Here is a 17,466-nt window from a genome sequence, read left to right as displayed (position 1 = left end):
TATGATTTTATGATTTATTTTATCATTTGAAAGGCAGAGTAACAGAGGGAGAGACAGAGAAAGAGATCATCCATCTATTGATTCACTCCCCAAATGGCCACAATGGCGGGAGCTGGGTCAGGCCAAAGCCAAGAGCCAGTAATTCCATCCTGGTATCTCACATGGATGACAGCAACCCAAGCGCTTCATACATTCTCTCCTTTTTCCAGGCACATTAGCAGGAAACTGGATCAGAAGTGGAGCACCTTCAAACCACAGATTTGATATGGGATGCACAATCAAACCAGAGCATTGATCTGCTGTGCCACAACACTAGCCCCTCCAGGTTATATTTTGAAAGTAGCATCCATCCAGTATTTATAGCATTTTAAACTTAATTACTTAATGAATTATAGTAACAACGGCACATGTTTGTGTTTGAATGTGCATAATCCTTTCCACCTTTATTTTATCTCAAAATGCAGTTGTTTAAAGGTCAGTTGATGTATATTTTGTTCTGCTCTAGAGGGCAATAGAATCAGAGCATGGTTTCACAAAGTTTCTCAGAGAAGGATCCAGGTTATCTAAAATTAGGTTAGATGGTCTGCAACAAAGAAATCAAAGCTGTCTTATATTTAGTTCCAGTGGGACAACCCACTGTGCATTGATGTAACTATAATACATCTTGTTGGGCCAATATGGGCCACTGATTAACTCACAGCAGTAAATCTTTGAGGTACACGTAGGTGGATGTTTTGTTTGAATGGGAAAGTATAACTTATTTTCCATGCTACCAGAGAGTACCAAGATTAATTTGAATTGTTTGCTTGATTTATTTTTCATGTCATCAGTTTTTAAGCAGAATATTCAAATGTCCTTTTTAAATTTTTGCATTTGCTACTTCAATAATGTGAATATTTAAAAAATTTGAGAAACTTTTATTTAACAAGGTTTATTAGACCTTATAGTTTAATAAATTGGCATTTAATATGTAGTTCATATAATCTTGTTCTCTTGTTGAAGGTTTAATGTGTATATATATATAGGATGAATCATCAAAGGAAGCTCAGATGTAAGTGTAAGGCTAATTTTTGTACAGGCCAGAAAAATGCCTGTTGTTATTTGAATAAGAACAGCCATTTGATAATTTGGAGAGGTGACACTAGAGCTTCCACATTCCCCATTCTGTCCCTACTTAGGAAATTCCAGGGAAATAAAGGAAAAGCATACATTCTGTTTCCATTTTGTCTTCATCCTTATATTTTGCTCTAATAAACTCTAACTTTATGAGTAACTTGTCTTCTTTGGTTCTTTTAAAGTTATTTTTATTGCAAATTGCACTGAATGCTAAATGTCCACCTTTATAATAAACAAATACTGAAATGGTAAGACATTAAAACAAAACATATTTCTGAGAGCCATTAGTTATTTTGTTTTGTATAGTTTTAAAGTTTTTCTTTTATCTCAAAAATAGGAATGTACCTATACAAAGGCTCAAAATAGGCCATCTTTCAACAAAAAGGCAACGATTAACAAGACTATGATACAAGTCTAATAGGATTTGTTAAAATCAGTAACATCTAAAGACACATCTGAAGTGTTCTTGTATAAAATATCATGCGAAGGAGAGAAGGCTGCATCAATGTCTAAAAATGCGGATTTGTTAATAGACAATCTGACAATTTACCATAAAAAATGTTTCCTGAGACATAAGGATATGCAACATTATTCTTCTTGAACCCTTTCAGCTCAAGACTTTCCACTTAGTAAAATAACTGAGGATCTGAAACAGAAAATACATTTGAATATGAACAGCTTGTGAAACTTAATACAATTTTTTTTCTTTTTTGCATCATCAGAGGGTGTTATTGAACTTACAACCAACTTGCCTGCTCAGTCTGCAGTTCAAGTGTGAGAGACACTTCTCTGTACAGGAGCCTGCACTGTCTTCCGTCCTATGCATGCAGATGTCTAACACAGGCAAACAGTTTTCTCCCATTTTGTAGGAATGTAATATTCCTATTAGCAAAAAGAGGTAACAAGACCCTGTATACCAAAGGGACTAGAGTCACAAGATTTCCTCTTAATATTTTTTATTTTGATGTTTGGAACTTTTTTTTTTTTTTTTTTTTTTTTACAGGCAGAGTGGACAGTGAGAGAGAGAGACAGAGAGAAAGGTCTTCCTTTTGCCGTTGGTTCACCCTCCAATGGCTGCCACGGCCGGCGCACCGCGCCTATCCGAAGGCAGGAGCCAGGAGCCAGGAGCCACGTGCTTCTCCTGGTCTCCCATGGGGTGCAGGGCCCAAGCACTTGGGGCCATCCTCCACTGCACTCCCGGGCCACAGCAGAAAGCTGGCCTGGAAGGGGGGCAACCGGGACAGAATCCGGCGCCCCAACCGGGACTAGAACCCGGTGTGCCGGCGCCACTAGGTGGAGGATTAGCCTATTGAGCTGCGGCGCCGGACGATGTTTGGAACTCTTGATGCAACATTCTAGAGCAAGTTGCTCAGGGCCTACTGTTCCCAAAGGGCTGATAAAAGAAAAAGCTCTATTTATTCTTTGTGATTTGATACACAGATGAAAATCTTAACATAGAATAACAGAAGTTAGTCATTAATAAGTCACAGCTTTGTCTTCTCAGTGCACCTATAAGTAGATAACATCTTCAGTTTTCTAGCTCTTATAGTTTTAACACTGCAGCGTCAATGATGCATATGTCCAAAATCAATTCAAAAGATTGTCAAACTCCTTTTCTCTTAGTTCATCTATTTTTCACTGTCTCTTCGTCCTTAGTGTATCTGAGTGATAACTATTCTCTGCTGTTGCTCATTAGGGTGCTCTCAACTGTCTCCATGTTTTGGGGGCTGATTGGGCAAAGGAGCTGGAAGAGTAGGCCACAGTGGGGAGGTTGTGAGTCATGGGGATACCTCCAGGGATGATCCTTTCAATAGCTGCAGAAGTTCTCCTAGTGCCAAGCCCAGGATACCTGGGGGTCATGGGTTGGGGGGTTGTGGATATTTGTGGCACCATTGAGCTCAGGATGCATTGCTTGCTGATCCATTACTGACCAAGGAGCTGATGTGACAAAGAATTCCTTGTTGACACAGTTTCTTAAGCTTTCCTGGATGTGACCTGTGATTGCTCAGCGTATGTTGGTGGTGTTGGCATTACTCATCTCCAGTGAGGCTTGCTCTCTGTATCTGGCTGTGTGTGGAGTGCAGATGAGGTCTACGGCATCTTTTAGCAGACTCTGATCAAAGTTAAAGGGCTCCAACTCCTGCGCATCAGGTGTTGCAGGGGGTACACCCTCTGTACACCAAGGGACCACTCTATCCCATCCTGCAAGTAGTCAAAAATATGACATGGAATTCAAAGGCCTTGGCTCAAACAGCAACTTCCAGCCCAGTTTGACCAAAGCCGATGAGGCCCAGCGTCTCCCAACAGGTGCGGGTTGCCCCCGAGTCCACCTCGTGGATATGTTCCATGCTCTGCACCAGCGTGCCTTTCCACAGCACCTGGCAGAGCCATGTGTTCCATCAGTGCAGGTCGAGGATGTGGCAGTCGATGGACTCAGCCATCTCTTCTATGGCTGGGGACAAGATGTTTCACAAGGCAATCTTGGGCAGCCTTGATGTCCACATTGTCTTAGCTGCTGAGGATCCAGAAGATCACTCTCAGAGCCTTGAACTTCTCCAGGTCCTGCCTGGTGAGAGTGATGGTGTGGTACTTCATGGTGCCCATGGCCTCATTCAGCACCTTCTCTTGGATCTCCTGCATGGACTGTGCATCACAGAAAGCCACGGTGGCCAGATAATTTAGGATGGCATCTCCACGGTGCAGTCTCTGCCATCCAGCAGGGCTACCAGGAGTGGGGTTGCAGGGGGACCTTTCATGATCTGGGGGCAGATACCTTCACAAATTCTGTCTAACCATGTTGCTTGACTTTGTGCTTATCCACAAGGGTCATTCTTTATGGAATGCACAACAATCTGATTCAAAAGGCAAAGCAGTCCTCTAAGAATTTAATGGAATTTGCAGGAGTCTTTGTGCATGATGCCACTATGCATCTGATATAGATCTGTCCACAAATTCTGTAGTTCACATGATGGGTTGTCCGTCTTTCTAAGGGAATACAGCTTCATTGGTTCAAAACCATTTAAGGTAATGAAAGCCTTATCACGTTTCTGTTTTTAAGACTTTTAGTTTTTTAAAAAATTCAAAAGTTACATACAAATTATGCACATGTATTGTGTGGTATGTGACTTTTTTCATTTTATTTGAAAGACAGAGACAGATGGAGAGAGATTTTCCATCCACTGGTTCTCTCCCCAAATGCCTGCAACATCCAGGGCTGGTGCAGTCAAAGCCAGGAGACTAGAACTCAACCTTTGTCTCTCATATGGATGGCAGGGCCCTATTATTTGAGACCCCATCTACTGCCTCCCAGGCTTTGCAATAGCAGAAAGCTGGATTGAAAGTGTAGCAGCCAAAATAGGCACTCTGACATGGGATGTGGCCATCCCAAGTGGAAACTTAATCACAGTACAATGTGCCCACCTCATACCTTGATGTGGTTTATACATTGTGTAATGTCCAATATATATATATATATATATATATATATTCAAAAACTTAGCATTTATTTATGGAGAAAACCTACAAAATCCAGTATGATAGGATTTTTCCTTTGTATAGGGCAAATATATTGAACATTAGATATAGTCACCTTACTGTGTGTATGTGTGTGTTTGGGTAGCTATTACAAATGGGATTGATTTCTTGATTTCTTTTCCAGACAATTCATTATTAGTTCATAAGAATGGTACTTTTTATTTTGACTTATTATTTTGGACCTTAGCTAAATTTGCTTATTAATTATAATATTATTTTTGAGGAGTCTTTGTGATTTCTGTATATAAGATCATGTCATCTAAAAACAGTAAGAGTTTCACTTCTTCCTTTCCAGCTTGGATTCCCTTTATTTATTTCTTTTGTAAATGCTTTGGCGATGACTCCCAGAACTATGATGAATCAAAGTAGTTAAAGTGTACACATTTGTCTTGTTTTAGATCATTGAAAGAAAAGCTTCAGCATTTTCCCATCGATACTATGTTAGCTGCTGGCTTGTAATATATATGGCCTTCATTATTTTGAGTAATGCTAGCTATGCTGCCCTCATAGAATGAGTTTAGGAAAATACTCTTTTCTTATAATTTTGGAATAGTTTAAGAATTGATTTTAATTCTGATTTAAGTGGTAGCATTCAGCAGTGAAGTCAGCTGGTCTTGGCTTTCTCTTTGATGGAGAAAATTTGTCTTACTGATTAAATTATGCAACTCATTGGTCTGTTTAGGTATTTTGTTTCTTCATGATTCAGTCTTGGTAAGAAATATGTGTCCAGGGATTTGCTTATTTCTTCTGTGTTACCAACTGTTTTGCTCTATGATTGTTCATAGCAATCTCTAACAAGTCTCTGTGTTTCTCTTATATCACTTATTATTGTGTCCCTTTCTAGCTCTTATTTTATGTATTTGAGTTTCTCTCTCTTTTTCTTAGTCTAGCTTAAGGGTTTGACAAATTATTCCTCTTTTCAAAGAACCCACTTCTCATTTCAGTGATTTTTTTTCATTTTTTGCCTAGTTTTGTTTTTCCTTCATTCTAATATCAAATTTGATTTCTTTTTTCTTTTCATAGTTCCTTGAGTTACAAAAATTAGTTATTTGAGACATTTCTGTGTTTTTTTTTCATGCAGGCCTTGATTGCTGTAATATCTTAGTATAGCTTTTGCTCTAACTCATAGGTATTGGTATTCCATGTTTCCATTTTCATGTTTCAAAAATATGTAGTTTCCTACTTATGTTTTTTTCTTGACTAATTGGTTGTCAGCATAATGACTTTTTAAAAAAAGGAGGCTTGTTTTGTGAGAATATTCCATGAAATTTTGAGTAGTATGTGTATTTTCATCTGTTGGCTATAATATTCTGTGGATGTTTGTTAGGTCTAATTAGGATACAATTTAACTCTGCTGTTTCTTTGTTAATTTTGTGTTCAGATAATGTATTCATTTTGAAAATATAATGTTAAAGTATCATATTATTACTGTCATAGAGTCTGTCTTTCCTGTTTGGTCTACTTATATTTGCTTTTTGGTATTCCAGTGTTGGGTCCATATATATTTGCAGTTGTTAATGACAGTTCCTTGAATCTTTTTACTGTTTTTGATTTAAAATCTATTTTGTATGATAGAATTACAGCTATTTCTGGTTTCTTTTAGATTCTATTAACATGGATTATTTTATCCCATTCTTTTATTTTTCAGTCTGTGTATGTCCTTAGAAGTTCTAGTTAGTTCTTATAAGCAGCACAAAATTTGTACTATGCTTTTTATCCAGGTGGTTATTCTGTGTCTCTTGCTTGAGGATTTTGAAAGACTTACATTTAAGGACGTTATTGTCAGATAAAGTCATATTACTGCCATTTTGATGATTGTTTTCTAGTTTAATTATAGTTCCTTTCTTTCTTCCATTCTTACAGTTTTCTTTTGTGGTAAGTGATTTTTTTCTCTAGTACTGTTCTTTGATTCCTTGGTTGCTATTTTTGGTCTTTTATAGATTTTTTTTAATTACTGTGGGACAGAAAAATTCTTTTGGTTATAACAAGCTGTTTTTAAATGACAACAACTTGACATGAATTATAGTTAGGGAAAGAAAGAAACAAAAATAAGAAATAATAATTAATACTTCCATTCCTTCTCACACTGTGAATTTTTTATTCTCATTTTCCTCTTCTTACATTCTCTCTCTCTTAATATCTTTATGTTGTTATTATTTTATTGCTTTTTTCTTTACACTAAATACATGAATGGTTTACATACCATGTTTACAATATTAGAAAATTAGGGATTTGTATAGTTGCTCTTACCAGTGACTTTTCTACTTCCTTATATTTTTCTTCTTACTCATTAGCGTTTCTTTCAGCTTGAAGAATTCTGTTTGGAATTGCTTGTAGACAGGACTGGTGATAAAATTTCTCAGTTTTTGTTTGGTGATGTCTTTATCTCTCACTGACATTATGAAGGATAGCTTCGCTGGATATAGTATTATTGACTGAAAACTTTTTGTCCCTTCAGTACTGTGCTATCCTGCTCCCTTCTGATGTGTAAATTTTCTGCTGAGAAATCTGAAGTCAGGTGAATTGTGGACATTTTAAATGTTATTTGGAGATTTTGATTATAATCTTTCTTGGGGTAGTATTGGGTAGTATTGTTTGGATTGAACCTAACTGGTGACCTTTGACACTCCTGTACCTGGAGAGTTGTATCTAACTCTAGGTTTGGGAAATTTTTTGTTATAGTCTTTTTGAAAATGCTTTCTACCCTTTTGACCTTCTCACGTTTCTCTTGAACCCCAGTAACTGGAATACTTGCTCTTTTCATAAAGTTTCTTTATTCCTTTTGATTCTTTCCCTTTTCTCCTCCTGTTCTGTATTGCCCACTTTTTTTTTTTTTTTTTTTTTTTTTTTTTTTTTTTTTTTTTTTTTAGTGGGAGGTAAAATAGCAAGGTTTATTAGGGCAGGGACATCCATAAGGACGGATGTGTATTTCCCACTTTCAAACCTTCAAACCTTCTTAATCTTTCTTCTATTTGATCTATTATGCTAGTGATACTAACTGTCATGTTTTTAATTTGAATTAGTATACTTTTTGATTGAAGGATTTCAATTTGATTTATTTTAATTAGGACCATATGTGTCTCAATTCTCTCTTGGAGAATTAAATCATTTCTCTACTCTCTTGAAGTTCATTGAATTTTCTCAAAACAGCCATGTCAAAATCTTCATCAAAGAATTTGGAAGTGCCACATTCTAAGTTGTTGGTTCCTGGCACCTTACTTTGTTCATGAATGTCCCTCCAGAGATTCTACGCAGTGTATTTCTCTGAGCCTGGACACCTCTGCTATTTCAGCACTAGACAGCTCCTGAAGCTGAGGTTTGCCCCACTGTCGTGTTTTCACTGTTTCAGTCTTCAGATATTTCCCAGCCACATATTTGTCCTAAGTCCACTGTTGTGTTGTTTAGGATGAACTTAGAAAGTATCTAGGAAGGAAGGTTGTCTGTCCTTATAATGTTCTTCTTGGTGCTGAGTAGAAGCAGATGTTCCACCCTATAGTGACCAACACCACAGTGCTAGATCACAGATGGAGTGCATAGCCCATTGAGGTCATCAAAGCAGGAAGGTAGAATCAAAGCCTACCCTGCTCTGTTCTGTCTGCCACTGAGATGAACTTCCAGTCTGAGGCTGCTCCTACCATCCACTGGTGATGTTGGCTCAGGATTGATCTACTGGGATAATGGAACTTCACTTGGCACCAAAACAGGTCCCGAGGCTCCCTCTTCAGGCATTGGCTTTTGTACAAGGTATATTAGGATCTGCTCATTGTTGAATTTAGGAGCCTTGATGAAGGTTGAAAGGGGGACAATAGAGGCAGCTCCTCAGCTTCGCAGAAAGTCACTAAATGGATGACACTATGCAATTTGGTGGGTATACACCAGGTCTATATGAGATTGATAGTGATACATGCCAGAACAAGTCTCTCCCACCAAAGCAAGTGTCTGTGTTAAAAGGCAAGTCAAGAATCTCTTTCTATAGGCACTAACCTAGAGATGGAGACCATTAGGATCTGCCCAGCATTTTTTTTTTTTTTTTGACAGGCAGAGTGGACAGTGAGAGAGAGAGACAGAGAGAAAGGTCTTCCTTTGCCGTTGGTTCACCCTCCAATTGCTGCCACGACTGGCGCGCTGCGGCCGGCGTACCGCACTGATCCGAAGGCAGGAGCCAGGTGCTTCTCCTGGTCTCCCATGGGGTGCAGAGTCCAAGCACTTGGGCCATCCTCCACTGCACTCCCTGGCCACAGCAGAGAGCTGGCCTGGAAGAGGGGCAACCAGGACAGAATCCGGCGCCCCGACCGGGACTAGAACCCTGTGTGCTGGCGCCGCAAGGCGGAGGATTAGCCTATTGAGCCACGGCGCCGGCCACATTTGGTTTTGTCAGCCTGGAACTGAGTCCCAAAATACAGTCCTGGAATTTGCTGTTTGCCCTAGTTTGGAGGAGGGGTGATAAAGGCATGTCCTTGGATGTCCATATTTGCACTAGTCAGGATCACACCTGGGTCTCAAAGTCCCGGACCATAAGAAGTTTCAAGGGTACATATCAGTCCCACTTTAGGCTGGCACAGTGAAACAAGTCCATCTTACCAGAGGACAGATCTCTGCCTGATTCTGGTTCAACTCTAAATGCTCCGTCTGAGACGTACTCTGAGAGTAGAAGGCTTTTGGTCTTTCTCAGCTGCTGGATCTCAAGGTGGTGCTCCTGTTTTGAGCTCCACACAAGGTCTTAAGCTCTCTCTCTTACCTTACCTCTTTCTCCTGAAGGTCGAGAAAGGGGTAACAGTGGCTGTCTTTTGGCTGCCTGGCTATGTAGGGCCTAAATTCTCAGTCTACAGATCTGGTGATAGGGGCTGTGGGTTCCTTTCCAACTTGAATTTTATTGCAGCGGGATTGTTACTGGGATTCATTTCTAAAATCTGGACTTAATTTACTTTCTCTTCTGCAAGGAATCATTCTCCACATTGTACAGGCAAATCTTTTCTTATTATTATACTAAAACCAGGCACTGTGGTTTTGTACTTGGCTTTGTAGAACTTGAGAAGGTGACTGGGTACATGAATAGCTGTTCATATTGGTGTCTCTGTAAGGAGATGGTCACTGGAGCCTCTTGCACAGTTGCCATTTTGCTACAACTCTTCATTCATTTTAATATTTTAAGGATTATTATAATCCATTGGCAAGTTCATAAATTCTTTCTTATTTTTATAATCATCTTTGGCAGCTCTTAAAGAATGAAGATTCATTAGTAAACAAAATAAATTAGGATTAAAGTTGTATTTTCACCCTACAGTGAATCTCTGAAGGAAGCTGGATTGTTTATGTAAAATTGGGGTTGGAGTTGGCATTGTTAATTAATTTTTCCTTCAGACAAAAGTTAAAACAAAATGTAGGATCTTGTGAAGTCTTCCTATGACTATTTGGCAAATATTATCTGATGAGTTTTGGAACTTTCATTTTGTTTTTCCATTGCTAGAACTAATGAATCTAGGGGTGGCTGTCCAATGAAAGAACTCATATTTAACTATTTATTGATTACAGATTCAGAAGTATTATTTAGAAACATAGAATCAAAGTTAAAGGGAGCACAGCAGGTCATTACTCTAGTCCAGCCTTCTTGCCTGCAGTGAGATGATAACTGAAGTCCTGCCCTTCTAAGGTGGCAGCAGTCACAAATTTCATGTCTGAATTCTGCCTGCCTATCTAAATAACTAGACTGTGGTTCTGGTGACTACTGAATTTGTCCAACCTCCAATCTTTAGAAGGATGCAATCATTAGAATAGGATGCAATCATTAAAACATTCCGAAATAGCACCACTGGCTAGCTACTAGTTGTGGGCAACTAGTATTATTATTATGTCTACAGCTTTAAGGGAATGATGATATGAAATCATGTCTGTTCCTGTAAAGAGTTTATAGCATTGAGAACATGTTTTGATCATTTTGTAATTTCTCCTAATAGCTTATTATCTAACCTACATAAATTTGCTAAGTCTTCATAAGCTTTATTCCATTTTCAGATGCTATATTCACAGTATACTATTATTTTATCTATCACTATGAAAGAAAAGCAATATTTCCAATTAAAATATTGCACAAATCTTTTTTTCCTTAGAATTTTCATTTTAAATTCATTTAAAAAGAGAATTTGGGTAAATTTAAATAATTTTTTATGATTGGTGGTACATGTACACATAAAAAAGTACAATATACATGAAATGAACTGATTGCAGTTTCTCAAAATTTCATTACATTGAGATTATAATCTTTATAAATTATTTTTGTGCATATAATCATTGATGTCTTGCTTTGCTTTGCAGTTGTTATTTTGTGTTTGTTTTTACACAAAAAATGTGGTTAAGCAGCATTTATTTTTTAAAGCACTTTATGGTTTCCAGGACTTTCTTCCAAACCACTGAATTCTATTCTGCAAGGTTTTTTTGTGCATCTGTACATATATTCAACTACGTCACAACCGCAGCCTAGATGATAAGCAGAACTCAATGCAGTACTGACAACAGATATAATAGTACATCTTTTCGGAATAATTTGAATTCTAAGAGAATATAGATATCTTCTACATAAATGTGTCCAAAAACTAATCAGTTTGCATTCATCAGTATCCTTTGGGATGCAGTTTTTCAAGAGACTTTGGTCCACGAAACTCCGCTGTCACCAATTGTTTTTTTTTTAATTTTTTTATTTATGTATTTTCATTTTATTTGAAAGGGAGAGAGAGAGAGAGACAGAAAGAGAGAGGAGGTAAGGTGAGGGAAGGAGAAGGGAGGAGAGGAGAGAAAAGAGAATATGTATATCTCATCTGCTGATTGACTCCCCAGATGCTTGCAAAAGCCAGGGCTGGGCCAGACTGAAGACAGGATCTTAAAACCTAATTTGGGTTTCCTACATTGGTGACACAGATCCAAGTACTTGAGCTATCACTAGCTGCCTCCCAGGACACACGTTAGCAGGAAGCTGGACTAGAAATGGAGGAACTGGGACTCAAGCCAGGTTCTGTGATACAGGATGTGGATGTCACAAATGATGTCTTGATCACTTTGCCAAACACCCACTCCTAATCATCACACATTCTGAATCCCTCATCAGAGATATGGTATCAAAGATTTTGTATTCCTGAAACCTTATTAAACTGTTCCTTAACGATTATATCAGAAAATATTTAGGAGTACTTAACTCTGAATTATTTCATTAATGTAAGGGAATTCTGGATTTTGATTTCAAGTCACACTCTGAAAAATAAAGGGCTCATGATGCAACTAATTAGAGATAAAATCTGGTACTTATGCAGAATTTATTCTCAAGGGAAGCTGCCTTATTTATGTAAGTCAGAAGTTGTAGATGAGGCATAGTTAAAATAAATGCAAACACAGGGGCTATGAATTCCTCTTACTCAAATTTTTTATTATAGAATATTTTACCACACCTACAACTACAGAGAATAGAACAGTGTACCTCTGAGGATTTGTGACCTACCTTCATCTGTATTTTCCTGATTTGTCTCATCTATCTTCACCACTCTTCCCCTTCCACCCCTTGAAGTCCTTTAAATACTTGGCTTCATATAATTTCCTCATATATACTTCAGTACATATAACACACGTAAAAGTACATTTTAATATAATTGTCAGCATCACCCAAAAATTACCTATAATTTGTTAATTTCTAATATTCTACACATGGCCAGATTTCCCTGATTATCTTAAAAACATCTTGTCAACATTTGTTCCATTCTTACTTCCATTCCTCCTTCCTTCTTTTCCTTTCTTTTCTCTCCTGTCCTCATTCCCTCTTCTTTCATGAATCAAAACAAAAACAATTTGAAATTTCCTGTGGATATTATGTTTCCAAAGTCTCTTTTACTTCTCATTGTGTTTAGAGCAAATTAGTATTCTAAATTTTATTTAAGAGAGTAGACTACAGTAAACAGTGTACTTTGGATCAGAAAATTTTGCTTCTACTCTTCATTATGTAACAAATTATCAAAAATGATAGGATATAAGCTGATAGCATATTGGTTCTTTCTCACAGGTATCCTTTGAGCATATGCTATGGAATCATTCTTCCCAGCTCTTTGTTTTCTATTCAATATTAGGTATTAAAGAATATAATTTTTCTTACTGTTTATAATTTAATCTAGAATGATATCCAACTTCAAAACTAGTATATAACTTTTATTAGTCAATTATAAATGGTTTTTCCCCCTCTCTCTTCCTATCCTTCCTCCCCTACCAGGGCCAGACATTTCCTACTTTGGGGAAAGTACATGCATTTATCTTACTGGAAGTTTTCTGCAGAAGAGTGCCTTTAAACTCTCAAGACAATCTCTTTTCAGAATTCCACTAGGGCAATGGAAAAGCACATATATCTTTTCTGGATCCCAAACTGAAAGTGTAGGCCTTTCCCAGTATATGGTGGTCTCAAAACTGCTCTTTCCAGTCAGTCTCATTTAGAGTGTATCTTAGACCTACAGCTTCCTTCAACTCTAGAAAATACACAATTAGCCTGAGTGGGAATGGAAACATTGAGTAGGATGAGTAGAGAATAATAATATAGCATTCAAAAACTCTTTCTCTAAATTCTTGCTGTCTACTAATTTTTTACAACTTTTCATGCATGTGTAGGACTTTCTTATTTAGGCCAGATATATGTGTATATATATATGTGTGTGTGTGTTTTGTATCAACAAATCAAAACTATATTCATAGTCTCTGAATCTATTCTTCAGAGGCTTGTCATCTATTGATCTCTATATCTGAGGTTCATAAAAAAGAAAAGTCCCAATTAACATCTTGGCCATGTCCTTCAGATTTGCTGACCTTTTTCCTCCTGTGTAAAATCCATTCAAAGATGAGTCCTCTGCTAGGTTTTCAAGAGAAATTAAAGTAGTATAGTCCCTGCCTTCAAGGAACTGACAGTTCAGTAGAGGAGACATACCTAAAAAATTGTCACTCATTTAAAATTACATTAGCAACATATAGAAGGAAGAAAAATGGTCTAACTCTTTGTGGAAGGGGAAAGAAGAAAGAGTTGTTTTAAGCAAGATGAGAACACTTTAGATTTTTGTGACCTACAACTCTTGTTAGGGTAGCAAGTATTCAATAAGTGCTCAATAATGTAAATGTTAGGGAACCATTCACTTATATGACTAATGAAGTATATGTTTTTGAACTTGAAGATGAGGCACCAAATAGGATCCTGTTCATTTTCTATCCTCTGGAATCTTTTTGAAACAAGTATATCCATTTATAAAGTGAGTGGCCTTTATCTGACAGTCCACTTGAAATGTGTGAGAGCCAAATTAATAGACCACTACAGGCGTCACAGGATGAACTCTAACGTTGCCAGATTATTTACCCATCTAAGCTAAATAATGGGAATTCACCCATTTTTTTCTCTATGCCACACCTTGGGAGAGATGTGGCCTTCTATTAGCTAAGCAGATCAAAGAAAGATACCTGAGAAAAGAAGGGAAATCCATGAATGAAAAACAACTGGAGAGGTAGATTAAGAGAAAACAAATCTCACTGGAATTGTGGTGCAGCAGGTTAAGTCACCCCTTACAATGCTGGTGTCCCATCTCAGTGTACTGGTTCTAAGTCCCAGATGCTCTGCTTCTGATCCAGCTTTCTGCTAATTTACCTAAGAAGGTAAAAGAAGGTGGTCCAAGTGCTTGAGCTCCTTGGGTACACATGGGAAGCCACAGTGGAGCTCCTCCTGGCTTCTGGATTTAGGCTAACGCAGACCTGGTTTTTGCAAGCTTTTAGTGAATGAACCAGTAAATAGAAGATATTTCTCTTTGTCCTTCCCTCTCTGCCTCTCTGCCTCTCTGCCTTTCAAATAAATAAACCTTTAAAAACAATCAACTTGTTTCTTTGCTATGACTCCAGGGTGCCTAGTTACAATTTGTATGTTTATTGAGAATCTGCAGTGTATCCATTTGCATCGTGCTATTAAGAAGCTAAAATGATTTTTAAGACAGGGTCATTGTTCACTTAAAATTAATGCAATACATTAAATAATTAAAGGTAATATATCAGGTAGTCTCCTACCAAAGCCTTTACTAACTCTTGGAAAGATGATAGCCATTCTCTTCTCTGGTGTCCTGGGAAATCTTACATATTCTTCCATAATGAATCCTCTCACAAGATTTCTCTCCCCAGTGACCTGTAAGATTTCTTTAATTAGAGGCTGTATCTTTTGTATTACTGAAGGCACAAACATTAGAGATCATTAAATTGAAGGAATGGATGAATGAATAGTGCACAAATAGGTGATATGGACATAGAGCCTGAGGGCTTCAACTGTTGGACAGACTGAGTATTAAAGGGGAGAGTGTTTCAACATGGAAAACATTGCCAGAGAGATGTTGGCTGAGGAACGGTGGAAGCAGGTAGGAGGAAATTTTTTTTTAACTTTTATTTAATGAATATAGATTTCCAAAGTACAGCTTATGGACTACATTGGCTTACCCCACCCCATGACTTCCCTCCCACCCGCAACTCTCCCCTTTCCCGCTCTCTCCCCCCTTCCATTCATATCAAGATTCATTTTCAATTTTCTATATATACAGAAGATCAGTTTAGTATACATTAAGTAAAGATTTCAACAGTTTGCACCCACATAGAAACACAAAGTGAAAAATACTGTTTGAGTACTAGTTATAGCATTAAATCTCAATGTATAGCACATTAAGGACAGAGATCCTACATGAGGAGTAAGTGCACAGTGACTCCTGTTGTTGACTTTACAAATTGACACTCCTGTTTATGGCATCAGTAATTTCCCTATGCTCCAGTCATGAGTTCCCAAGGCTATGGAAGCCTTTTGAGTTCTCCGACTCTTATCTTATTTAGACAAGGCCATAGTCAAAGTGGAAGTTCTCTCCTCCCTTCAGAGAAAGGTACCGGTAGGAGGAAATTAATCTGAGGACATGAGAGGGAAGAAGAAACAAAGCAGAAGCAGGATAATCTCATATAACTTAACACTTTGAGGGGTGATGAAAGGAGAAACAACTGACACAAAAGGCTTGGTCCTGAGCCAGTCCACACTAGGGCTCAGGCAGTGTGGCTGGCTCATTTCTCATTGTGTATATTTTGGGGTGAATTAAAGAAGTGATTGGTCCTCAGTATCAGGTTCAGCTGTTAGATGAGGTGTTTGTGCTACTAGCATAACTTGAGTCAGTGTAGGTGCTCTGTTTACTGTGATGGCTTTTGGGGTTAGGGAGAGGAGCCCAAGATGAATCAACAGAGGCTGCTGATTCACAGTGCTTTTGAGTTCAGCTATTGAAAATCCTACCACCTTTATTTGAGTGGGCTGGATTGCCCATCAAGCCAAATAGTATATAGACAATCAGAAAAATCTCTCCCTTTGTCTATAGGACAAAATGGAAAAGTAGGAGTTATTTGGGAACTAGGTTTATTTGTATATGAATATACATTACTGGCCTGGTAGGATAAAAGCTGCATGCAACATCTAAACTGTGGGGAGCAATCCGGACTAGACTGAGTTACTGGAATTAAGACTTATTCTGTGCATCTGCTCTCCCACAATATGGCGCTGGGAGAGGAGAAAACAGCTTCTATGCAGCTGCCTCCAGTTCAACCAATAAACTGTAGGACCTAGTCCTGATTGGAGGAGAGCAGCGTACTCGGCGTGTGGGCAGCCGAGTTGGGATTGGCAGAAGAGGACTATAAGGGAGGAGAGAGACGGCATGCACCAGGAACATCTATGGGGAACATCTAAGGGGAACATCTGAGGGAACACCTGTGCAGCCCCCGAGAAGAGCCGGCCGGCGGTGTGCCGCTCCCCTGCGGAAGTGGGGAATGTGGCCAGGGGGAACTGCCCTTCCACGGAGGTGGAAGGGATAGTAGCCAACCCGGGAAGAACCAGCAGCAAACCCGGGGAAGGCCAAGCAGATGAAAGAACAGCGCAGGGTCCTGTGTTGCTCCTCCACGAAGAGGGGGAGCGACATGATGGTGCCGTGACTCTGATATGAAGCCTAGGCAGGGCTTAGTGTCGTTCCTCCACGAAGAGGGGGAGCGACATAATGGTGCCGTGACTCGGATATGAAGCCTAGGCAGGGTTCAGTGTTGCTCCTCCACGAAGAGGGGGAGCGACATAATGGTGCCGTGACTCGGATAGGAAACCTAGCTCGGATAGGAAACCTAGAACGGATAGCAAACTTAGGAGGGAAGAAACGGGAAGAACTGGGAAAATACCGGAGAGAGAGACTAGCAAACAGCCTAGGGAAAAGCCGGACGAAAAGGGTGCCGGAAGAAGCTATTGAAAGCCTAGGCATAGATTCAGATACGGACTACGGGGGAAAGCTGGGAGAAATCTCTAAGGTCAAAAGCGAAAGTGAAAGCTAGAACAAACAGACTCGGATACGGACTGTGGGGAGTAGCCAGGAGAAATGAGAGGAATATTGTTGGAAGAAAACTTAAGGAAACATACCGGGTAGAGAAAAATGTTGGGGAGGATGAGGCCGCGAGTGCAGGCCGAGGCGGAGATATAAGCCACCTTGGAATTCTTCAAGTCACCCCGGGGAGCAAGAGGCGAAGATCTGGAACCAGAGGCAGAGACGTGGGCCGCCAGGTTGAAATTCGCCAGGTTAGTCCGGGGAACTTGGACTGAATGCCGGTGGTGGCGGAAACATTCGCGGAAGCCGCCGCGTGCAGAGAGAGCTCGGAGCGTGAATAGATAGGGAACGCTGGCGCGAGGCCGTGGTGCGGGCGCGAAGTGTGTGGAGACCGCGGAGCGTGCGCGCAGAGCCGGGAACCCGCCGGCGGGGCGAGGCGCCGGGA

At 39.3% G+C, this 17,466-nt stretch overlaps 1 protein-coding gene and 1 pseudogene across 13 annotated transcripts in view; one reads left to right on the top strand and one right to left on the bottom strand.

The window, feature by feature from the left end:
* MAGI2 (membrane associated guanylate kinase, WW and PDZ domain containing 2) overlaps positions 1-17,466 on the top strand; it is a 1,584,028-nt gene that overhangs the window by 43,755 nt on the left and 1,522,807 nt on the right. The gene's annotated exons all lie outside the window — the stretch shown is intronic.
* LOC103348687 (C-terminal-binding protein 2 pseudogene) lies at positions 3,220-3,946 on the bottom strand (annotated as a pseudogene).

The sequence above is a fragment of the Oryctolagus cuniculus genome, chromosome 3, assembly GCF_964237555.1.
Source record: "Oryctolagus cuniculus chromosome 3, mOryCun1.1, whole genome shotgun sequence".
NCBI lineage: Eukaryota > Metazoa > Chordata > Mammalia > Lagomorpha > Leporidae > Oryctolagus > Oryctolagus cuniculus.
Note: the sequence above shows the minus strand (reverse complement) of the source record. Positions and strands in the feature narration are given on the sequence as shown.